The sequence below is a fragment of the Rhynchophorus ferrugineus genome, unplaced genomic scaffold, assembly GCF_030347505.1.
Source record: "Rhynchophorus ferrugineus isolate W39M unplaced genomic scaffold, kcgeb_rfMv2 rfM2, whole genome shotgun sequence".
Classification (NCBI taxonomy): Eukaryota; Metazoa; Arthropoda; class Insecta; order Coleoptera; family Curculionidae; genus Rhynchophorus; species Rhynchophorus ferrugineus.
The window spans coordinates 22,612,611-22,639,262 of NW_027472581.1; the positions used below are offsets into that span (position 1 = coordinate 22,612,611).

General features: G+C 31.2%; 1 protein-coding gene and 1 long non-coding RNA gene across 3 annotated transcripts in view; both read left to right on the top strand.

The window, feature by feature from the left end:
• The window catches only part of LOC143191556 (zinc finger protein 1), a 749,575-nt gene that overhangs the window by 598,302 nt on the left and 124,621 nt on the right, over nt 1-26,652 (top strand). The window lies entirely within an intron of this gene.
• On the top strand, nt 15,168-20,816 carry LOC143191565 (uncharacterized). The gene is made up of 3 exons (XR_013004545.1): nt 15,168-16,048; nt 16,096-17,861; nt 18,524-20,816. It is a non-coding gene; the product is annotated as an uncharacterized LOC143191565 (long non-coding RNA).

The window sequence follows — 26,652 nt, forward strand, 5'->3', positions numbered from 1 at the left end:
GAATTCTACATTCCGGACTGTCTGCTTCCTACATTCCTTCCTACAATGAGGTCTACCATTATAATTTGGGCCAATAATTACCATTCATATCACTGGTAGGAATACTGGGAATAAATATCCCAACATCCTCAATGATGATATTCTTGCTATGACTAGCATATTGCGGGCATACATAGAAACACAACAAACATTCCAATATGATAATACGCCTATACACACAATATCATCAAGCATCTTCCATGAGCAGCATTTTCACCAGACCTCAACATAATTAAATTGTTATGCGCAGCTTTAGAGCAGAGAAGTGAGGAATATATTTCTAGTTCCAATTGAACTGAAGCAAATAGTGGGTGTTTTTGGTGCAAGAATTGATCAGCATTCCAATATTGGAAACTATTTAGACATTCTACGAATCTATTCTACGAAGAATTGAAGAAAGAGAGAACTGTTTTAAAGAAAATGGTAGCTCAGCACCTTATTAATAAATAAATATTGTATACTAGCGACCCGCCCCGACTTAGCACGGGTGCAATGCTGATACTAAATTAAATACACTACAGAAAAAATATGAACGTTGTATATAAAAACATAGCGGCCCGCTCCGACTTTGCACGGGCATAAAATATATATGCCTATGTCACTCAATGAAAACATGATTAAAATCGATCCAGTATTTTTGGTTCATTCATTACTGCCCTTGGCCTGCACGCATTAAATTTGGAGTAAAACAATTCCTCTTCCCCTATACTTACTATGAAGATTTCCTGCTGTCTTTGGAATATCTAAATTCATACAATTTTTATTACATTACACATTTTTAAACGCAAATTTTAAATTTGTAATATCTCCGAAAATATTTGTTTAATTTACATGCTATAAGGAACCATATTGATCTATATTAATTGCACACTGTATTTAAGGTACTTAATTCGATAAGGATTAATGCCGTATTGCTTTAAATAGCTTCGTAAATAAGCCATTTTCTCACGTAAAAAGTAAACAATAAAAATGGTTAATGTGGGTTATCCCTAAAAGATAAACATATACCATCGCGGACTTTTTGTAGACCTTTTTATGGTGTACAATACTGTAGTACATTAATTTGATCTAACTCGTAGGGTTAGGCAGCGTTTTTGCTAATTGCTAAATAAGCCTAAAAAAATAGGTTAATTTACGACATCACGTCAGAAACCTCTAAAATTAGCAGTGTTGCCTTAGTATATTATGCATGTATTATACATATAAACCTTCCTCTTGAATCACTCTATCTATTGAAAAAAACCGCATCAAAATCCGTTGCGTAGTTTTAAAGATTTAAGCGCACATAGGGATATAGGGACAGAAAAGGCGACTTTGTTTTATACTATGTAATGAAGTGATATGTCAGATATATTATTTTCTCTATCCGCAGTTGTCTATCCACTATTACCTGCATTTTTTTAATTTGAAATTTTCAGGTTGTTTGAGAAAAGCTTAATTTGTTTGGTACTAAGGATATATTCAACATCTACCGTGGAACATTCTTCCCCATAGCAGCTTTAATAATCAATTTATAGAAAGTATGCTTCTTTTGCAATGATATCGCTTTAAACCTATTTAAGAAAAGACCTAAATAGGGGGGATGTGGAGGGGATAAGTGGCGGATATAAAACGTTATTTCGGATCCCATCCAATGGAATATAAAAAGTTCACCACCGAGAAATTAAATTGTCATTCTTTTCCGACGTTTACGACAAGGTTTTAATTAAGGTACCTATAAGGGGGAGATTATAATGGCCACCTAATTGCTAGAAATGCGGTAGTAAGGGAAGGTTAAAGGGGTCGCTGAGGAGTCGACAGTTTTTAAGACTTTTAGAAAGAAGTAATTAAGTTAGAATTTTTAAGGTCGTCTCTCTGAATGATTCGAGCAGATAAAATAAATGACTCCGGTCGAAATGCTGACGTTCGGATACATCGACATCCTTTTTAATTATTGGGGGATTACTGCTGTTTAATTTTTAAACGTAAAAAGTTTGGTTTAGTGCTCCAATTATATTTAATTATTTCTAAGTTATTAAGGCTAAATTATTAAGATCAGTAATATATATGCCTCCAATATTCAATTTACAAAGGACATTAAATAAGTTATATTTGGGATAATTTTGTATCTATAATGTTACTATTTTATTTGAGAAGAAATAACCAATACCAATATAACAATTTCATCATATTAGGAAATATTTATTGTACAAGACTAATTTTATACAAAATAAGTTCTCTAAAACTATTATAAAATCACTAATGCACTGTTAATTTACATGATTTCTTTTTCATTGTCAATGGAAGCAAAAAAAACATTTTTTGAACAAAAATGATAAATACCTATTTTCTAGGTGTTATAGATATGATGAAAAATGTTGTTTGATAACCAAATAGGATTAATAGCAATAAAAGTTTATTTACTTCAAATTGAGATATATATTGCTTGTTTGATAAAATATAACAATAATCAGGCATTATAAATTATGTGTGAATATATGTTAATTACGCTATTAATTATTGTTCACTAATGGATACTACAGGGATGTCAGAAACGACAAAAATTATATTATAAATTTAGTACACCAACGACCAACTAAACAAAACACTAGCTAGGGAAAATATGTCGATTTTTAAATATAGTTTTTAACATATATTTTCTATGTTCGGGAAAAAATATAGATATATTTTGTCGATTTTATAAACGTATCGATATTCCTTCAATAATCTAAGAAAATAAACGTCACATTGTTCTGTGCGAACTTCGATAATTTCTACTTTTTTTATCCTTTAACAGTTTTATTTGCTTTTATAACCATTGTTCACTGGTGGATATTCTAGAGATATCAAAAACGACAAAAATTGTATTATTAATTTAGTACACCAACGACCAAATATACAAGGCCTTAAGCGGAAAAAATATATCTTTTTTTTAACTATAGTTTTTAATACATTTTCTATATTCGGGAAAAATATATATATGTATTTTGTTAATTTTATAAACGTATCGAAATTCTTTCAATAATTCTAAAATACGTACGTCATATTGTTCTTTGCGAACTTCGATAATTTCAGTTGTTTTTATGCTTTAAGAGTTTTATTTACTTTTCTAATTATTGTTCAATGATAGATACTACAGGATTGTTAGATATGACAAAAATTATATCACAAATTTAAAAACAAAGCCCTAAGTGAAAAATATATCTCCTTTTAATATAGTTTTTAATAAATTTTCTATATTCGGGAAAAATATAAATATATTTTGTCGGTTTTATCAAGGTATCAATGCTCTTTTAATAATCATAGGGCGTGTGAGTGTCATTTTGTTTTATGCGAACTTCGATGATTTCTGCTTTATTATATTATTTGCGTTTATATAAGACCACACGTCACCTGTACACTTTATATTTCATAATTAATTCGAAAAATTAATGATTTTGTTCTTTTTCAACTTTATTATTTGCTAATTGTATACTGACGTTATATGATAAGGGTTAGCATTTTAGCACGAATTAAATCTTAAAATAGAAAATAACGTTTTATAGCATTATGGTCTACTGGAAGTTTGTATTTCAGGGTCTTCGTCCACCAAAGACAGATTACATTAGTTTAGTTGCTTAATAGTAGACTATTGGAATTCATCAAAACCATTCCATACAGGATATACAAAAGCAAACGAAGATACAGATATTACAAATAATTTTGTTACAACTATAAATTGTCTACAGTTATTTTATACTACATTTTCTGATGATACTGTCGATTCTTGCTGTCGGAGATGAAAGCGAAAAAGCTACATGAAATTTACAACAGGCAAGTGACTATATAAATAATTGGATCCAGACCTGAAAAATAAAAATGAACGGAAGTAAATCTCTGCATGTAGAGTTCACGTATAATCAGACCGCACAAACACCAATAACAATAAATAATACTATAATTCCATAAAGCAACAACGATAAGTATATCGGAATGAATCTTGGTACAGAACTTTGCTGCAAGGAACATGTACGAAAGAAAAGGAAATTTATCAAATTTATTAATTTGTAATAAATTGCTATTGTACAAGCAAGTATTAGTAATATAAATACAATACAAGTTTTCAGAGCGAGGTCTAAAGTATTGCAAGTGCACATAGATACTACAGTACTGATCATCGTGACCACCAACTTTCACTCAGGAAATCAAGAGAGACATGAGGAAAGACAAAGAGTAAATCCATTCAATTGATCTTGAGCATTAAGTAGAAAGCAGCAGCATTAATACATAAACATTACTATATGAGAGACTAATATAGGACTGATGGGTCTTCCTAGATATATACCTAGATTTAAGTTATTGTAAAGATAAATTCTAGATTTAACGGCAACGACTAGTAATAATGTAATAAACAAATTTAAAGAAAAAATATTGTTTTGATATACTAGCATTCACACACATGTCTCGAACCTTGAAAAAATCGAAAAATGTCCACGATTTAAAGCATTTTGTAATCTATTTTGAAAATATGCTAAAATGATTTTTTCAGATGTCTATAGAAAAATATCTCATAGTTTAATTTGTCTATTTCCTGATAAATTTTTTTCGCTTCAGTTTACTATAAAGCTTCATGTTCAAGAATTACAAACTAATAAAGTGAGAATAATATAATTGCGTCCTACTAGACATGTTTTCAACCCTTGTAGTGTCCTGAAACAAAACAAAAACAAAGAAGCTTGATTAGTAATGACGTCTTTATGTCCAGAACCTTTAATAAAAAATCGAGAGATATCTTTTTTCAGAGACCTATAGGAAAATATCTCTTAGTTTAATTTGTTTATTTCCTGATAAATATGTTTCGCTTCAATTTACCATAAAGCTTCATGTTCAAGAATTACAAACTAGTAAAGTGAGAATAATATAATTGCGTCCTGCTAGACATGTTTTCAACCCTTGTAGTGTCCTAAAACAAAACGAAAACAAAGGATCTTGATAGTAATGACGTCTTTATGTCCAGGACCTTTAATAAAAAATCGAGAAATGTCTTTTTTCAGAGATCTGTAGGAAAATATCTCTTAGTTTAATTTGTCTATTTCCTGATACATTTGTTTCGCTTCAGTTTACCATAAAGCTTCATGTTCAAGACTTACAAATTAATAAAGTCAGAGTAATATAATTGCGTCCTACTAGACATGTTTTCAACCCTTACAGTGTGCTGAAATAAAACAAAAACAAAGGATCTTCATTAGTAATGAAGTCTTTATGTCCAGGATCTGTAATAAAAATCGAGAAATGTCTTTTTTCAAAGATCTATAGGAAAATATCTCTTAGTTTAATTTGTCTATTTCCTGATAAATATGTTTCGCTTCAGTTCACCATAAAGCTTCATGTTCAAGAATTAGAAACTAATAAAGTGAGAATAATATAATTGCGTCCTGCTAGACGTGTTTTCAACCCTTGTAGTGTCCTGAAGCAAAACAAAAACAAGGATCTTTTTGATTTTTTTGACGATGCAATAATGTCCAGGACCTTGAAAAAAAATTGAAAACTGTCCAGGATTTAAAAATATTTTTTTATATATTTTGAAAATATGCTAAAAATGATTTTTTCGGATATCTACAGGAAATATATCTTAGTTGTATTTGTTTATTTCCTCATATATTTGTTCCGCTTCAGTTTACCATAAAGCCTCATGTCAAGATATTTAGCCGATTAGATTCGATTCGAAAAACATGATAAAGAACTGCGATTTTCCTGATGTTACACCGAAGAAGTTTCCACGTCGCTTCTCTGTACCCCATGCATAAATCACCAGTTTTAAATAACGCCCGGCCACCTTTTTTAATATCCCCCGGCATTAAAATCTCAACTGACTCTGGCGCCAGTCTGTGGTTATTTTTTAACCCTCTCCATCCCGGGATTTAATGTCTCAACCCTTTGCCGTCTTATTCTTTCCTCGTTAACTCATGCTCCAATAATAATGGACGATAACGTCTATCGAAAACTTAATTGCTTTTTATATTCATTTTAATTTTCCGATGATAAATTTGCATCCGAAATCGAGGAGCGGACTTGATTAAAGAAATCGTCAGGAGGAAAAACACTTTTGTAATTAATGGACGCGCAAAATTAAAGTTACAGATTAGATTGCGGAAAATGGCGTCGTCCTTGGGGCCCCACCATTTTGCAGTTGTTTATCATTTCGGTTTCAACGCGAATTAATTATTATGAAATACATATATTTTTTGCATATAGTTAAGATATACGTAATGGAATAAATCGACCTTATGGTCCTGACATTTTTATCGATATATTTTTAGGATTAAAAATATCAACACCTACGCAAATGAAGCAAGCATATATACGAGGTGTGCTCCAAAAAGAACGAGAATTTTTAATCCACATTACATAGTATACGCTATAGCTTAAAACATACTTTAAATCGCCAAGACCAGCAGTGAAACCCCAAAAACTTCAACTTCTTTGGGAGTACTTAACACAAATATTTTAACTTACACTCCTTTTGGTTTCTAGTGAGATATCCGTTGTATAAAGGCATTAAAAACATAGTACGGAACATCCACAATGGCCCATAGTAATAACTCATAGTTGGATTTCATATGACCTAATAGGCTTCAGTATCGATTCGTATAGCAATACCTTGTTATTTAGTGATAACTTGAATTTGCAACAGATAATCCAATATATTTGATATAGTTTATATACAAGTTGTTTTAGTTTAGGCAGTATGTGCTTCTTCCAAGTTAGACGTCGGTCTAAATGCATACCAAGATATTTAGTATTCTCATCTTGGGGAAATTGAGAATTACTGATATTCTCTGCTGGGCATGTTCCTTTATGCAGAGTATATGTTCCAGGGGTATATTTTGTTTTATTTGTTTTAATATGCCATGTCTTCACTCACAATTGTATTTTATCAAGGTGTGTTTGAAAGTTCTTTGATGCTGTTATTGGGTGGTTGCGAGATATTAAGATGGCTGTGTCGTCTGCATATGTTAACACAGTAGTTATTTTTGTGGTTGGTAGATCAGTGGAGTATAAGGAGATACAGTATCGGACCTAGTACATTGCCTTTCTAAGCTAATGTTCAAACTTACACATATCAGGCTGTTATTACGTCCAAGAGACGGATTTGAGTCTTGTTTATAAAATTGTTTATAAAAACCGCCCACCACCCATGTTGCATTGCACAATTTTCGGTATATATAAATTGTTCATCATCAGCATATGGCCAATATGATCGTGATTTTGTTTTTCGTTGAATACAGATGTTATGGTAAATTGATGTCATTCTTGGTTTCACCTCTTTAACTAAATGCTGTTTTGTGACACAATAATAATATACTAATTCGCATAATATTACTTTCAGTCCTTCCAAATATTTTTAGTTACGTCATAGACTTATTTTCATTTTTATTTTCGCTGAAAGAAAAATTTTAATATAGATGATGATGATATGAAATTTATTATTTTGACTCGTAACACTGAGTGAGTAAAAGGGTGCAAATTGAGAATGAATTCTTAATTTTGAATATATACAAAAACACCTAAAAATCACTTTTGGTGTTCCGAATTTCTCGGAATTGACAATAATTACAGATTTTCGAGTCACTAAAAAAATATTCGATGAAACGAAAACTAATTAATCTGTTTAATGACTAATAAGTTGATTTTTTAAATTTTAAGTTATATTTTCAACAGAAATATATTACTTTAAGAGTAGTTTGAAGTGTGACTTTATATATCTCACTTTTTGACCTTTTTAGTAGAATATATTTTGTATCGAGAATGTAGGTATATTGTAATACGGCACAAACTATCCGGCCATCTGTTTTATGACTACCTGCATGATGAACAAATGTGTTGGTCAGTTTTTACCCTTATTGTCTCTTTGTATCGCCGTTCAATCACTCGCCTCTTCCTTCCATTATATAAAATAGTAATTCAAGTAAATTCATAATTTTTTTGTTTAAATACCCTTTTAACTAGTATAAGTGTTATTTATCAAATAAGTCAAAGTTTAAATTCTTATATCAGAAATTTAACTTTCTATAAACCTAGATTATTCTCAGGATCCCAGCTTATCTGTTAAATATCTCAAAAATCCAGAATTTGAAGGAAAAACCGGAATCGTATTAATAGCTCCTTAAAGTTCTTTAAACTATTCATCTATATAGCTAGCATATTTTTGTAGTAGTTTCAATACAAATGCAGTAATTAGATGTAATAAGCTTGATTCGTATGTGAACAGTATTATTTAATCCTATTTTAATATTATTATGTTTCTTTTTATGAAAAATATACCCAATTCCTCAAGCAGAATTAGCGAAATGCCTCATCATCCATCTCGATGATAGGTTAGATTAGAATGTAACCCTAGACAAAAATCTAAGCTGACTGATCAAATATGGGGTTGCATCAAGCTAGTAATCAAACGTTGCCGAAACAATGTCCTTCTATTAATTGCCAATAATTATCACTACATAACCAACGAAGAACTGCATGATGATCTGAAAATCAAATGAATTTACAAGGTTAACCAACAGTTGGACTTAAACCATGAAGTAAGGCTATATAATTACAGCAACGTAGAAGCAATTCTTCTGTATATTTCACAAGATACAAGAAAGTTGAAACGTCCCATACCACACGAATTTTTGTGGTATACAAGTTATACTCTTAACTTTAGCTTAATAATAGCTATAAATAATTAAAAACAATATAATTACAGCAACGTAGAAGTAATTCTTCTGTATATTTCACAAGATATATAGCTTAATAATAGCTATAAATAATTAAAAACAACCAAACCAACAAAGGAATTCGAACTCGCGAGATTCTTGGTAGCCAGGCATCATATCTAAACGCATTCTCACATCACCAATCACTTCACAAAAATTGGCAGTGAAATCGATTATTATTCTTCATTGAACTTCTGTATGTATAAAGTGAAAAATAGAACGCGATTTCATTAATTCTGTACACGTTTTTATATTAATCAAATTTAATTGCGACTCTTTGAAAATTGTCAATTTAATACAACCCCAGCCACCGAGGGATAGTTTACGAGCGATATGTCTGAGGCCGCCGTTTCATTTAATACACCTATTCACACGAATTAATAAAAATAAGTGAGATTCTTCGAAAGACAATAACCCAGAAGCAGTGCAATGAAATTATGCATAATGTCCCCGGGTTCCTGTCGCACTGAATACGAAATTCAAGCACGGTATTTTCATTAAGTGCGAGGTGATGAAGCACTGTGGAAAATGGTCAGGGCCGTTATTGTGCGCCGTCGAGTGCAGCGGTCCGAGACGTTTTGCTAACTTAATTTAGCGGCCAGGATGTGCAGCGTATGGTCAGGACGGCGAATACCTTCGTTCCACGTCCAGATATAACAAAAATTCCTGCTCTGACGGATTTCCTATAGATGGTATAATCGCGTTGCGAGTGGTGGTGCTGATGCTGGTATTGGTGCAGTCGACGTCAGCACTGTCACAAGAAACAGAAAATTAAATTTTATATTAATTGATCAAGAATCGATTAATTTATTTTTTACTAATTCAATCGTGAGAATATCTCCCTAGTTATCTAATTAACATCTTAATTGAATTTGTAAAACTTCTTAGGAAAATAGCTATTGAAAATTTTTTCCCCTACTGATGTGACCAATTTAGCCAGATCAATAAATCTAAGGAAAATCTCATATGCACTTCCATATCACCATTTTGCTTAAGTGACTGGTACCAGACAAATTTACTATAATAAAAATTTCCTGCTAAATTTCAAATGATGATTCCTTAGTCTCTCTTACATCATAAATAACGTCGACAAGTATAAATGCCTGATAAATTTATCTTTTCGTGATTCTATATCATGTTTTTATAGCCTTTCATTTGCTGAGCTTTGAAAGCTGAACCCATGAAACAACTTATCACTCACTTCTTTTCGTTCACCTGAAACTTGTTTTGATAGTTCCATTAGCTCGGTGTGGATGCCCAATGATTTATCAATTTACATTGAGGTCCAATGAGGCGCTCACCATGAATATACTGTCTCTCCGCTGCTTACTAGTTATTTTTTAGTTACTTTCTTATTAGTAGTGGATGAAATTACGCGAGAATTGAATGAAACGAAGAATTTTTGAGCGATCTTCATTCGCTCGCGATCACAGCGTCATATTCGATGATATAGATGTTGAGGCTTCGAACATTCCTCACTATGAGAATTATTGAGAAAAAGGCGAAAATATTGACAATCAATTAAAACAAGTGTAGGAAGTAATACGCCGTCTCAGATTATCAGTAGGAACTTTTCTAGGTTCTCTAGGAGGCTGATGAGAAACAGATAAAATATGCAATCAAGGTGTGTCGAATACTTAATTATAATTTTAAGCTATTTTCTATTTAACATCTGTCAGGTTGAAGTATTTCAAATGTGATGCGGAAAGCACATTCTACATCTTTCTCTCCGGGATCATATAGAATGAAGTTACAACAATCAAGGCACAATTAGGGAACAGATATAGAGACGCATATTAAAATGATGTGAACATGTATGTCGAGTGAAAATTGGACGATTACAGCGCGAAATGAGAAGCGAAATCAACCTTTGGATGAAAGACGAAACTCCAAAAGCTCCAAAATATAAATTGATCAACATCATATATCTTGCGAATTGAAAAATGGGATACTAATGTTGTCTGATGTCAAAACGTGATGGTCAATCGTGGCAAGATTTGATGAAGGATATTCGAAGTTCTGTGACACCAAAAGTATCCGTTGACAAGTAGATACTCTCGCCAAGATATAGTATTAACGTTTTGGTACAAAATGTATACGTATTAACCTCATGACTGAAAGAGTTCATTTAACTTTTCAACGTTATATTTTACACTTTTCACCGTTTTACAGTTTTCACCCAAAATAACAAACACAACTGAAGGTATTTAAATTATTTGCATAAACACCATTTTATATTGCCTCATAGAAACAATGTTAAATACATTCTAACAGAAATGAGATTGATTGAAAATGGAATCATAAGATGCTCTACAAAAAATTTGGATAGATTTTGAAGAATAGGTTTCAAAAATTAACAGAATAAAACCTTTTTCGTGTAACAAAAATGTCATTTCTTAGAAGAAGACTAGAATAGTGAAGACTGATACTGATTTTTCCCATACTGGGGAGGTGTAAGTAATTAAATTGTAGTTTTTAACTGAAATAACGGATAAATGTAATGTATTTATTGTTTTTTCACAGAACAACAGTGCATGACAATTGAAAGTTTTACTAAAATTGAATTTCATTGAAACTACATAGACACTTTAAAAATAATGTTCTTTGAAAACAGTCTAAACTATTTTCGTAATATTTAATTTCTGGGACTTTGTTTCATTAACAATTTAATATGATATTTAACTGTAATTGTATGATAGATAGAATTTTTTTACCACTATCAAGTAGTATAATTAGATGTTTAATGTTTTAAGCATTATTACTGATATAACATGACTCAGGTATCATAGTTTGTAAATTTTAAAAATAGGTCTTGATAAAATTGAACTAACTTTAATCACGTTTTGCCTTATTACAAGAAGTGTTTCAATTAATAAACATAAAAGTCATATAGGATAAAAACGTGTCAAATAGTAAGTGATGATAAGCATGTAGTACCGAGTATTTTCAAGAAATATCACACAGTGCAAATTATATTATATTAAGGTAAGTAAATATGATTAACAAAGTAAATGTACAAAGTAAAAGACTAAAGGTAAATTACCATGGATTACATAAATATTTAAAATATTCTATTCAGAATTAGTTACAATGAAGTTTGTTGTAATCCAACTAGAAGGTTGTTTTGTTTTCGATAAGAATCACTTGTTGATCAGGTAAATGGCTTTCTTACCAACGGTACATACTCCATCTTCATTATTTTCTAAAATTTACCTAATTATTTACTTTTTTTAAATAGTTTTTGTTATTTTATATTATGAATATTTTTTATTATGGTTTAGAGTCTCCTTTTTAGTAACCAGCCTGCCCTTTCAGACAATAACAATTATAAACAATCACAAACAAAAAATGTGGACCGTGCCCCAGCAGGATTCAAACACGCGGCTATCGCAACAGTAGGAGAACTTTCCTGACGCCTTATCAACTGCGCCAACCAATCCGGCTTTAGGTATATTTATTTACAACTCTGGAAACTTCAAATATCTATTCCTAATTACAGTCGTTTTTAAATGATTAGTAGATATTAACTACACATTGCCAATAACATTTACAGTCTAATTTGTAACTTTTAATAGTATTTTTATAATTATAATTTGATAAAAAACACCTACCTGGTGATTGATAATTTATGTGCTTTGACGTTGCTTTGAGGTTACTGTCAATTAAGAATTTTGGGGTATAGTCCTTGATAAAGTGTCTTCAACATTTACGCAGCCAGATTACTTGTTTTTTTACTAATATCTTAGAAACTAGAAATGTAGAATATAGAAAATATATATTCAATTCAAAATAACGGTGACACGAGTGTCAATATGTGTCTGTATAAAGTTGTAAATTCGTTTTACAGTCAGACAATATTATCCTTGTCACTTTATTCTATATAAAAAGAGATAGAATGCTATTAGAGATGTTCGAACATGCAACGAAATGAGCCTGCAAAAGTTGTCCGTTTGCCAAACGTCTGAAAATTCTTCAAAATATTATAATCACGGGCTATAAACGGGCAAACGTTTTGTTTTAATAAATTTGAAATCGCCGTGGTTTTTATTGAAAAAATTTTTGCGCGTTACAGATGCACTGTATATTAGTACTGACACAGTCACTAACATATCTCAAAAAATAAAAAACAATATAACCTTAAATTCGTCAAATAGAAACCGTGTTTATGCGAAACAGGTAACGAATCAAGATCAGCTTGGTGTTTCAGAGATCAAATATACGAAACGTATAAAACAGTAAGTAGTTTTTTCAATCGAAACATAATTTAATACAACTATTTCAGAGACAATTGTTAGTCTGGAAGGTATCCATAAAAATCCAAAAGATATACAGCTATTTGAGAGATGTAGAACATCCGTTCATACATCGTTAGAAAATATAGGATTTAAGTGGTGTAAAGATAACCCACGAAGGGGTTTAATGGAACTTCCAGAGATTGCTTTTAAAAGAATACAATTATTAAAAACATATAACAAAATCAAGGAGAAGAAAAGTTAATGGAAAAAGGTAAATGTTGGAATAACTATCGATTAGGTTTTGTTAGTCATAACATTTTTGCAGAATTAGTGTTGCTCTAAGTCCAAGGGTGACTACCATGAAGAAATGAACCATAACGTGTCTTTGTAGTAGTTTGAAAGTCAGCTTTTTAAGAACTTGGAGAAACCATCAGGTATTCTTATGCACAATGTACCATATCTACACTGGTAGTACACTAGTATCGAAACTGCCAACAAGTTCATCAACAAAGGCTGCAATTAAGGAATGGATTAAAGTACATAAAATAAGTTTCATGAAATCATGTTAAAGAATTAACTATTTCAAATTGTTACTTAGACACAATAGATTTTCAGGTCGAGGATGATATTCAAACCAGAACTGTCTCGATTTATGGAAAGAGGCATTGTTGAAAATAGCACTTTCGATTTGTGTGAGCTCGGTCAGACACATTGAAGAAGAAATTGACAAATGGTAAAATCTTGAGTAAGTTTTTGATAGATTGGAAATAAATAGCTTAGTTATTCATTTGATTAGTGTTTCTGAAAGTGAGAGTGATTATATAGAACCGTATGAATGTTGGTTTATGATTCAATGCTGACGATTACCAAGACAAGGTGATGAAATAGGAAACCACTAAAGATCATTATACAGTTAATATACTTTGATTGTAGGGAATTATATTATAGAGTGTGAAAGCTTTATGAGCATGTGTGTTATTGTTCAGAATATACATGAACGTTTGATTTGGTTAACACTAACTGTTTTGCAGATATGGCAAATGCATTTAGGAGGATGCACTGATTAAATGTAGTTTTATCAAGATAAATGTATACAGATAGTAATACACTCTAGTAAACAACTCTAACCTATAAATTGTTAAGTTAATTGTAGTTTTAAGTTCTTCGATAATAAATGCACTTTATGTACTGTAATGTTAAAATAAATTATATTTAATAAAATATTTGTTCAATTATTTTATTTGTATTAAAATGTTTTTATATGTCAGAGCCAAAATGTACTAGAACTCAGAGTTGCTGCGGCAACATTGCGACGTTTTGACTGTTCTCCTGTGTCACTGCTATTTTGAATTGACTATATAATGTTACTTGTTCCTCCAAACATATGTTAAAGTAAGTTTTAAATTAATTAGAAGAAAATATATACAATACGTGTTCCTATTAATGTTGCATCTACAAGAAAAAGAAAAACGACCACCCAAACGCATTCGAAATAATCAACAGAAGAACTGACGTATCCATATTAAATCTATAAAAAATTAATTATTTACGAATAAATAATATATAGAACAATTATATTTTTTCTGTAATATTTCAATAGCCACACAGAAACATCAACAGAACAATAGTAATAAATTGTGTGTTTTAATTAACAGTAGAATATTAACAGTAAGCATATCGAATATTTAATATACACTCTTAAAAGAAAACGACGTGCTCATAATCAAATCGTTATTCACATCATGTTAAACTCATATGAACTATTAACTTATTCTAGCTGACCCCGTAACTAATCAAAAAAAGACGATATGCGTCACGTATTTCAATGAACGCTCACGAATAGCCGTTAAATTTTGCCTGCACATTTAATTCCCTTTCCAACTATTTAAATATCTCATTCGGAATACTGTCGATTCGTGTTGAAATTCCTTCGTCGCCATAACGGCAATTTCAACGACGGCCCCGTATCATCTAATATTAAACGATATTTACCCTCGACATCTCCACCCTCCGTTGTGGGGTAATTATCTGGCACGTTTCGAGGTGAAATAGACCTCCCCAGGTAATTCCGCGCCATAAGCCCTGGCGGCTTTAATTTACCTGTGTAATGAGCTGGATGCAGATTTAACCAACGTCGACGGAGACTTCGCCGCGGAGCGCCACCCACCAGATTCATTTCGCCCGGTGGACCTTTTAATTTAATTGCATTCAAGCATTACAAAGTCTAATTCGATGGAAAAGTAACCGCCGGAAAAAAAGAAACGCGACGTCAGCCCTCTGGTACGGTGGAAACCGTCTTTCTTCTCTTTGTTTACAAACGAAAATAGTCATTTTTTTCGTCCGCTGTAACGTTAAAATGTACATGGTGTTAGTCGAACTAAGACAAATTATGTAAGAAATATTTTGAATTATATAATTAGCGTTGATAACTATAGACTGAAAACGACTATCGACTGTCTAGTAATTGACTACTTTTTATTATCGACTGTTTTAGTCGAGTACTTGCAGTCGCTAATTTCAGTTCGACTAGATTCATTTAATTGGTTTTTAATTTTTCGAAATTATGTTTACCTAGATTTATGTGTATTACATATGGTTTTATATTTTCTTTATAGTATGAAATGTAAATAACAATATATTGTACATTAATGTAGCAACATTTTCGAACTTCATTTTTCAAGAAAATGTATTAATGTAATAGAGTAAAAAGAGCAACATTTTGATTGATGAATAGTAATATAATTTTGACTATATCTATGTTATCTCAAAGTCTCTCAATTCATGCTTTTAAATGAATAGTGATCTTAAGATATTCCTGATTAAGGATAAATAAAATTATTATTATATGTAGAAAGACTCTGATGGCAAAATAGTAGATAAGAATATATAGAGAAAATACGATACAAATATTTAGTGGACGTTACTTCAGTCCTCTTTACAATCAAATCAAATATATAAATTACAAAAGTTATTTTACGTCATTCAAAATGAAACTGTTCTTTTGAACGTAGTGAAATCCAGTAATTATTTATTTAATTTTCTTTCCCAAAGAATGTTGGAAATGGAATACGTACATCTCCGTGAATGAAATAGAAATAAAGAAATTACTTTTGCATTATTATATTATTTATTATAAATACGATGAAGTCAATTTAAAACGATTTAAGATGTACTGATATAAATAGCATAGAGGATCAAACAATTATCCTCGTCCGGAAAGGAATTCTTACATCTCCCTCTGCTGACACCAATAAAAAACCAATCGAAACGTGCATTTGGCAGAAATAGTAATTACTATTTTCCGTCGCTAGATTTTTTACTATCGATTATTTCGATTGTTTTCAGTCGATTCCCTACGCTACATAAAATATATATTAATTACTAACCGACAAGCGTTATAAATCAAAATTTTAAAACAAGGTCAAATTAAACAACTAAACATAGTTAATGCGGCAACATGCGACCTGCTGACGTGTTAAATTTTGATGACGTCCATTAATATACTATATAATATATCTCATATTTATTATTAGATTTATTAGTGACGTGAATTAATTTGGATTTTTTAACTTCAATATATTATTAAATATTATTTTTCACCGAAATCTAACTATGTATTGTGTATAGAACACCATACACACCTTTATCTAAATTCTGCATCTAACTCAAAACTGACACCTCAAAATTAATTCACAGTTCTAGTATTTCTCTTTTTCTTTCATTTTCATTTTCTTTCTTTATTTCTTAGTCAAGTTTATTGATTATTCTGGTGACTATCGAATGAAAATAATCTGGAATGAAAACACTGGAATGTATATCTCGATATTATCAATGATGAAGTTCTTACTAAGACTAGCATATTACTATGAAACGCCAAGAAGTTTTAGTCTTGGTTTGAGAAGCATCAGAGTTTCATCACACGTCTTCCTTGGTCAATACAATCATCAGACCTCAACATAATTGAACTGTTATGGAGACTTTTAGAGCAGAGAGTGGGCAGGGAATTTCCATATCCAACATTACTGAAATAATTGGCGGATGTGTTGAATGTATTCCGCTAAAAATTGCATCTGTTTTAAAGGCAAATGGTACCCCACAACCTAATTAATAGATAATTGTTATGTATATATCAGGTCTTCATAAGCTTGCTAAAATTAGATTATGTTAATCTTAGTATTAAGAAATACTCAGTTTCAAAAAATTAATGGTCATTATTTGGTTATTTTCAGGTAGGTGCTTTGGATATTTAATGGCAACCAACGAAAGAACTAAAGCAATTCTAGAGTAAGTTATTTTATTTAATGTAATATATCAAGACAATATCCAAATAATATCAAAACACTTACAATCTAAGGGCACTGTATAAGGAATACATTGTGAATATATCTAACTGGCTTTATTTTCTCTCTAGGTTTTAGTTTAATTTTTAGATTGTGCTCTTTTTAGCTCATTTTCAACCAGGAGATGAGTTTTCTTAAATAGAGGCGGTTAGTTCTATTGTTACATAGACTTATTGTTGATTGTTACATACATGTTTCGAGAAAACTGTTGAATAATCAGTTAATATATCAAAACGTGATTATGTCCTACATATTTTTCGTAGTACAAAAGTCTACAGTGTGAAAGTTTTCTGTTTCTCTCTGACGACCAACACGTTAATTCATCACTGCTTTAAAAATTGTTAGAAACATATATTATCCCTAAATTAATGAGTGTTTTAAGATGCTATACATATAGTCTATTCAAAGTTTTTTTGTACATACGTCATCAAGATGTTTAATGTATTGCCTGTCGTAATATGTAAATTCGTTCCAGAATCAGAAAATATTTTCCTTCTCAGTTTATTCTAGTTAAAAAGATACACAATGCTATCGGATTAGTACACGTATACGAATGAGGTTATCAAAGTCGTCCAAATATCAGTCGTATGAAAAATTATTGAATGCAATAGTGATAAGAGGTTATAACTCTAACCTATAAAGTTTTGTAGCTCTATAATTAACTGTAGTTTTTAAATGTACTATAATGTCAAAACAAATGATATTGTTATATTATATGTTCAATGATTTTATTTAGATTAGAATTTTGTTGTATGTCAAAGCCAAACTGAACAAAAACTCAGAGTTGGGGCAACATTGCGACGTTTTGAAGTCACAAATTTCAATGACGTATGTACAAAATAACTGTGAACATACTACATACACGTTTTCTCGAGGTCTGCAAAGTGAACCTCCGCAGCTATATATATTACGTTATACGTTATATTATATATATATATATATAATGGATAAAAAAAACTGATGAATGAAATGAGAAGATAAGTAATATTTTTTCGTATGTTGTAGAGAAAATGCTTATGTTTAATTAGCAATATCCGTATTCTTATATTAGTTTTAATAGATAATTATTTTTGTTAATGTTAGTTGTGATGCTCTAAAGCCAGCAATAACTAATTATAAATAATTGTAAAAGCGAATTATTTCTAAGGTTTTCATTGGATTATACAAAAAAAATCCTTCACCTGAACAGAACTCCTCGAATTTTTTTTTTGGTCCATTTAAAAACATATTTTAATTAATTATACGAAATATTTTTCCAACTAACCTCTAGGCCAAGTAGAAATAGTTCAATAAAATATCGTAACAACCGAACAGAGATAAGAATTAATTTAGTTGGATCGAATCCCGATCTCCTTCTTAATTTCGAGGCGAAATTACGGTCGGGTCGCAAAAAGGAAACCGAAACGGGAGTGAAGGAAGTGCGCCGCGATATCCCGCTAAAAAGCGGGACCGACCAGACTCCTCCGCGCATTCCCAAATTGAAGTTGTAAAACTCTCAAGAATGAGAATCTCTAATTTATCGCGGGTTAAAGCGTTATAAATTACGAGGTACGTATACAATAATTCTTAGCAAACATATATTACTTAGTTCTTTTGGTTACCATACAGCTCCATTATTTGCGGCGCCGTACAGAGCGGTCTTCGGGAAAAAGAAAAATTGGCAGAGCTAGATTTCATAGATTTATTCGGAGACGTACCAAAAAATTCTCGACCCTCGGTGAAAATTTCGCTTGTTAAAGCGCCCGATACGATTTGTTTCAATTGTCAACCTAAAAACACGATATTCATGATAATGTGACCTTGTTTCGATGTCAAAACAAAAACAACAGAAGCTCGTTTTATACATTTCTTTCTATACTGGCCGACCGTGATTAATATTTGAATAATTCTCTTATTTTAGTTCCACAAAACCAATATTTTAAATTTATATTGATTAAAACATATCCTTTTTAACTAACGGTTTTATTATGTTATTAGTCAATTACTAAATAATCGTTCTGACAACGGATAGATTGATTAATCATCAATATTTTGAAGGTTTAATTTCAAGATAATTCTTATTCAACATTATATTTAGGAGTGTCTGGAGATGTTCGACCAAGTGATGCGTTTTTAATATGACCAATAATATCATACGAAAAAATCCTCGATCCTCGCTGGAAATGTCGCTAGTTGAAGGACCCGATGCGATTTGTTTCAATTGTTAACTTAAAATCATGATATACATTGTAATGTGACCTTGTTTGGATTTCAAAATATAAACAACAGAAGCTCCTTTTATATCATTTTTTCTATACCAGCCTACCGAAATTATTATCTTATTTTAGTTCTACAAAACAAGTATTATATTTTAAATTTATATTATCTTTAAAATATTAATTAAAACATGGCTTTTTAACTAACGGTTTTTTATGCTATTAGCCAATTACTTAATAATCATTTTGACTTCGGATGGACTAATCACCAATAACTTGAATGATTTTCAAGATGTTTCTTATTCGAAATCATATTTAGGACGATCTATGTCTGGTGAATATGGCAGGTGATTTTCGACAAAGTGATGCATTTTTAATATATGGGTATTAGTTATTTATAATATGGGTGGGTGGGGCAAAAGTCTAATTTCACTTTCTTGTGCTTTCGCTCAACAAACACTTCATAGCAACACTTCATAAAAGAAAAATTAAATTAATTTAATTAGTTTTAGTAAGTTCCTAAAATATATCATGATTAAAGTAATGTTTGCTACTATTTTTGATGGATAAACTCCAGAAATGAATTGACTATCCGACTTTTGGTTGACGTATTGTACATTTACTAGCCTAGAAGGAATGGATGATTAATTTTTGGCATATGTTGATTTCCATTTATTGTTGAAAATGTTTTGTTACATATTGTGGCAGCTTGTTTTCACTCGATTAGCAGTAAATTTTAAAATGGCCGATTATACATACTCTAGGTAGAGAAAGAGAGCACTATAGCCGACTGTGTGCATGCGCTCTACCAAGAGAGACGAGATAAAATATGTCAGTCTATCTCGACATTATTAAGAGTTTCATCTACTTTCTCTACGAATAATAGGCCAACGTTTGATTTACTTTTAATAATGAACTTCCCTTAAGAAAAACGAATAAACTAATACTAACACTGACGTTCACTTGCTTTCATGAGTGCTTCATTACCATAAATACCACACAATTTTTAATGAGCATATATCGCCGCATCATACTTTGGTATCGGAAATAAAAAAGCAGAATATGACGAAAATGGCCATTTTGGACTTTTAGTTTTATGGACGGAAATACGGTATAGTATAATTTCATTGAATTATTATTACTAGAGTAATGCAGCACACACTAGATAGAAGATATCTCATATCTCTCAGTATTGCATATGCGCACAAGCTATTATTATTTCCTTCTTGTCAGTAAACTCTCAGAGCCCAAGCGATCCTCTGACAATTTCCACAAAAAAAAAAGAAATAGCATCGTTAAGTCCAAATCTAACATAAATAATGTTAAGTTAATACATATATTATATAAAAGAAGCATACAATGCATCAAACGTTTCAGAAAAAGCAATTTAAATATATAATATGTATGATTCAGTTGGGATTATTCCCATTTCAATATGCAGCTAAATATTTCATATTTGTTAGTTATAAAAATTGTAGTACAAAAATTAAAACTAGGGTTTTTAATGTATGTTAGAAATATTACAAAATGTTAGAACTTGAATAAAATATATTGTATTGTGTTATATTTCAGGACATAACATTAACAATAAGAAAATAAGTTTTCACCTAAATAATTGCATCAATTTTTATATTAAATGTTATTATAAAAACAGCAGCATTTTCTATATTTAATAATATAATAATATAATAATATTTAGTTGTCAAAGAGTAAAAATTTCAATATATTTCCATTAGATATGATCAGGCTAATGAATTTTTTTATATTTCATATTTGTTATAACACAAAGAAATATCATATCTATTTTTTATGTTTTGAAAATGTTTTATTCCACCTTGTATAATATATAATCGGCAAAAACTAACTAACAACATGCATGAGTAGAAAAAAGAACAATATAGCGCGTATACACATTTTCTTCTAACTAGCTTATGCTGGAAAAACCGAAGTTTTTTTCTCCCCAACCTTATATATTATACATGATAGACAGATCTAGATGTATTTATAGAATGCAGATTAGATATTTATAAATTTCTTTATAGCTTCTTTTATATACCGATATATAAATATTTATTTTTATTATTGAAAGTAAATTTTTACTGGTATAAAAGATACAATTTTTTATTTACATATTCTGAATATTCGCCAAAGACAAAAATAAAATTTATTTTGCCGAAAGCTAATTTGCAAACATTAACATAACAATCAATATTTCCTTTTACATCCAGATTCCCTAAAAGGAACGGTATAACAAGCATTAGAAAATACGAACAAGAAATAAAATTTTATTAAGCTAGTTAAGATCCAAATCACGGAACCGAAGCAAACCAATCCGAACCCCAACAATCGTGTAAAGATATTCGAGGGGCTGATGGAGCCCTATTAATCGACAGAATATCGGCTGATTGCTGAATTCTTAGTGGTTTGCAGTTTCCTGCTCGGTATTAGGGATTAATATAAAAAAACAACTAGTCCCGAAACTTTCGTAACATCTGATATGAGCTAAAGTGCTTCCATTGAATTTCTACCAAAGTAATTTAATTTTGTGTTGTCGAAGGAAGAGATATATTATTAGGTGATTGTATGTATTTTGATCAGAAATATATATTGTTGAAAATGCGAAATATTAATATAAACAACTTATCGTAACCGTTAAATTCTATGCTTTTGACGATTCATGAAGTAATAGTGTTTCATCTAATATTATTGACTTATTCGGTATATATAGATACTACTGATGGAACTCTCAAAATTGCGTGTTGATTGTCCTTCATTACCTTTATTTTTTGTTATTTAATTTTAAAAGATATAGGCTGCCGAATCTCATTAAATACTTTTAGTAACTCATAGTGATACTGATACTGATCCTCCGTCATATCCTAATAATCAATTTTGATATCAAGGTCTACAAAGTGGTGATTTAGGTGTCACTGATTATGAACGGCTTGGTGAGCTGAATTCGACAAGTTCAACAAATTGTTAAAGAACTTTCAGATAGCTTAGCACTTGATGAACCAACACTTTTGAGACGTTTACATGTAATAGTAATCAATACATAGTACATGTAGTACAATAAATGTAAATAATATAAATCAAGTAACATCATTTTATGAGCATGTCAAAAATCTAATGGGTTTTCTAAACGCCCGATAAGTAGCATTTCCAAATACTAGTTAATTTAAGAGTAACAGGTCAATTGAAAAGTCCCCGGCCTGCCAGATAGATGGCGCTGCTAGAATTAAATCCCTATGTTTTAGTTACCCCTCAGAATATGCGTATATAAATTTGACAGCTGTCGGATCATTAGCTTGTGAATTAAAGTATTTTGAGTGAAGCAACTTTTGTTATTGTGAAAAAAATAGATAAAAACGAATTGCGCGTTTTGAAAAAATACAGTTGAAGCAAAAACCTGGCCTGATGCTAAATTTCCGGACTCTGCTCTAGGAAAATCAACCACCAAGGATTGCAATGCTAAGTTTAGACGTGGTGAAATGAGCATCGAAGACGGTGAACGCAGTGGACGCCCAAAACAGGTTGTTATCGATGAAAACATTTAAAAAATCACAAAATGATTTTCGAATAGCCGTAAATTGAAACTGAATGAAATAGCAGACACTCTAAAGATATCAACTGAACGTGTACGTCATATCACTTACGAATATTTGGGTATGAGAAAGCTCTGTGCAAAGTGGCTACCACACGAGCTCACTTTGGATCAAAAACAACGACGAGTTTATGATTCGGAGCAGTGTTTGAAGATGATCAAGCGTAATAAACCCGAGTTTTTGCATCTATATGTGACAATGGATGAAATATGGCTCCATCATTTCACTCCGAAGTCCAATCGACAGTCGTCCGAGTGGACTGTACACGATAAGCCCGCTCCAAAACGTGGGAAAACGCAATAGTCGGCTGGCAAAGTTAAGGCGTCTGTATATTGGGATGCACAAGGAATAATTTTCATTATCTACCTTGAAAAACAAAAGACCATCAACAGCTATTATTATATAGTTGGTACATTATTGGACCATTTGAAGGATGAAATCGCCGAAAATCGGGCACATCTCAAGAAAGAGAAAGGGCTGCTTCATCAAGACAATGTATCGTATCAAAAATCCATGAATTGGGCTTCGAATTGCTTCCTCAGCTACCGCATTCTCCAGATCTGGCCCCCAACCACTATTTCCTGTTCCCTGATCTCAATAGAATACTCGCTGTGAAATCGTACTACAAAAATGGTATCGAAAAGTTGGAGAGTCGCTATAATTAGTGTATCACCTTTGAAGGGAATTATATTGAATAAATAAATAGGAACTCTACCAAAAAAAGTGTTTTACTATGGTAGGCCGAGTTGTAGCACCCTCTGTAATTTTTTCTTTCATTCTAGCTATTTTTTATCCAAATGTCTTCAGATGAAATACATTCTTCGTCAGTATTTGTGTCTTGAATTTAGAATTTACTTTATGACGATCTCTTTTGTGATAATTTTTTTTTGGCTCAGGATTATTTGTAATACCAAATACTGATTAAATATTAAATACTAATTAATTAAAACCGAAGTGGAGGGTTCACTTTTAAAATATTCTCAAACATAAAACGTTTAGCTGAATGCATCATTCTACTGAAAATTTATAAAATAATAAATATAAATTGTTAAAAAATTTATCTGCCTTACCTGCTGATAAAACAAATCTCAACTAAAAACTATTGCGCAGGCTTGGTGGCATAGAGGTAAAGGCAAGAGGACGGTCCTCCTACTGTGGCGATAGTGTTTGTGATTGTTTAATATTTGTGATTGTCCTAGGCAAGAGTGTAAAATCCGACAAGGAAAATGATCCCAGTCACGCCAGTAACCAGGACGGGTAAGACCGGATGTCTTCTGGATTGATTTCTAAGTTGGTCACTCGCCAGTTGGTAGGCTTAATGCCGAGGACCGTGGTTCGGAGCACACGTTAAACAGTAGGTCCAGTCCAGATAAGCCCATAGTTGGTAAAAGGAGACTTTATATGTAAAAAAAACTATCGCGACCATCATTATTTCCTTGTATTTTTTAATAGCCAAGAAAATAAATTGTTGAATATTAAAGAAGAATTTTCCTATCAGAAAATGTATTTATTAGAAATATTTACTGTAAATATATATTTTTATATCAGGTGTTTTTTTCGTTTATCACCTCCTTATGGTTAATATTTTTTACGAAATTTAACTGCTATTATAAAAATTTCTTCAAATCTTTTCAGTTTCTGGAACCTCAAGAGAAAAAAAGACAAAAATCGAGAGAGTTAGATCGAAACCAACAAAATATTACCTATTATTGCCATAAAAATAGTCAAAAGTATTTTACTATTTATCATTCCCAATTTTAATCTTTTTACCTTACTACATTAACAATCTTGAAAAGTATCCAAAATGCTGCTATATTGATATACAATATATTGTTATTTACAAGTACCAAAAAATCATAAAACTATTTATATTATATATAAATCTATATAAGCCCAAATTCGGCATATTTTTGTCAAGGTCGCGGCTACGACGACAGCCAGAATATTAAAAATCAGTCGAATGAAACTAGTAGAACCGAAAATAAATGTAACTAAAAGTACACGACTAAAGCACTCGATAGTAAATAGTAATAAATTCAGTCGGACCGAAAATAGCGGCTGAAAACAGTTGACTGAAACAGTCACTAGTAAAATCAGTCGAACCAAAAATAGCCACTGAAACAGTCGACACTAAAAAGTAGTCAATTACTAAACAATCGATAGTCAATTTCAGTCGAAAGTTCTCAACGCTAATTATAATATTCAAAATGTGTAATGTTAATGGCAAAAATTAATTTTCGAAAAAGTTTCATAAATACATTTATTCGTATATGAAAGAACAGGGAACAAGGAAACAATGTAAAAAAATCACTGCTGTACATTTTCCAATACATTAATTTTTATATTTCTGAGATGGAGATCAGATAAAAAAAAAGAATCGATCGTATTTCGCCCTCCTGAAAGTTCGCGTACTCCGGCGACATTGCACGTTGACGGAGGGGTAACGTGTGACGCGAGGCCGTTGCAGTCGGTGTGTCGCCGAGAAGTCGCGGTAGGGTCCCCGAAACTGGCAAGGCGGGCGTATTGAGAATTTACCAAACAATGGAATTATCTCCTGTCTACCTTGTGATAAACGACGCGGTTTAGATGAGATCAAGGGCGGCTTCGGTAAAATGTACTGATTCGTCTTAAGATTAATGAATTCGCCCGCGATTTGATATCGAAAGTTTCGAACGTTGGCCCGTACTGTTTAGAAATGTGAAAGTCTGAATTTGAAGACAATTTAAATTTCAATTCGTCTGAATTGGTTTTTCCATTTCTAATCTAGTCTTTTATTGTATGTCTTAGTTTTTCGTGTTTTCACAATATAATTCTTTGAGTTAAAAAGGAAGCTATTAGCCAGGAAATTAAAGACTTTTTGGAATCGTACTAGAATGTATTTTTATTCCGTTGTTATCTTGGTGACTTGACTAAAACTAAAAACTGACTTTTTAAAAACCTTTAAACTAAACTTAACTTAATTATGAAGATTTTATTTTATTCTAACAAAAGTTGATATATTAAAATGATGTCGATCTAATGTTGCCAATAGGTAGTTCCCAACAAATTTATTGTACAAAGTGATATATCATTTCTATATTCAATTTATTTATCGACTTGCGTTTCTACTGATCTCTTTTCTGCCGATATATCTATGCGTAAAATAATTTATCTATGAATATTTCTTACAAACTATCCGTTTTTATTTAATTTTATTTATTTCTACAGGCCATCCACAGAGGTGTTTATATTATAATACATATTAGGTTAAAACTGAACCAAGTGATTTTTATATGAGTCTTTTGAAGCCTTTTGAAATTATAGTGTAAAGCCCTTGAAGATTTACAGTATAGTTTTATGTAAGAGATACAAAATGGTCTTCCGGAATATCTATAATATATGTCGATGTTTCTTTATACCGAGATTCTTAAAAATTGAATCGATTTTGTTATCAAGAATGAGATTCAACTTTAATTTTGACATTACCGGTCACTTAACCACTTTTATCATCAGTCAACATCGCAATATGCTCGATCAGG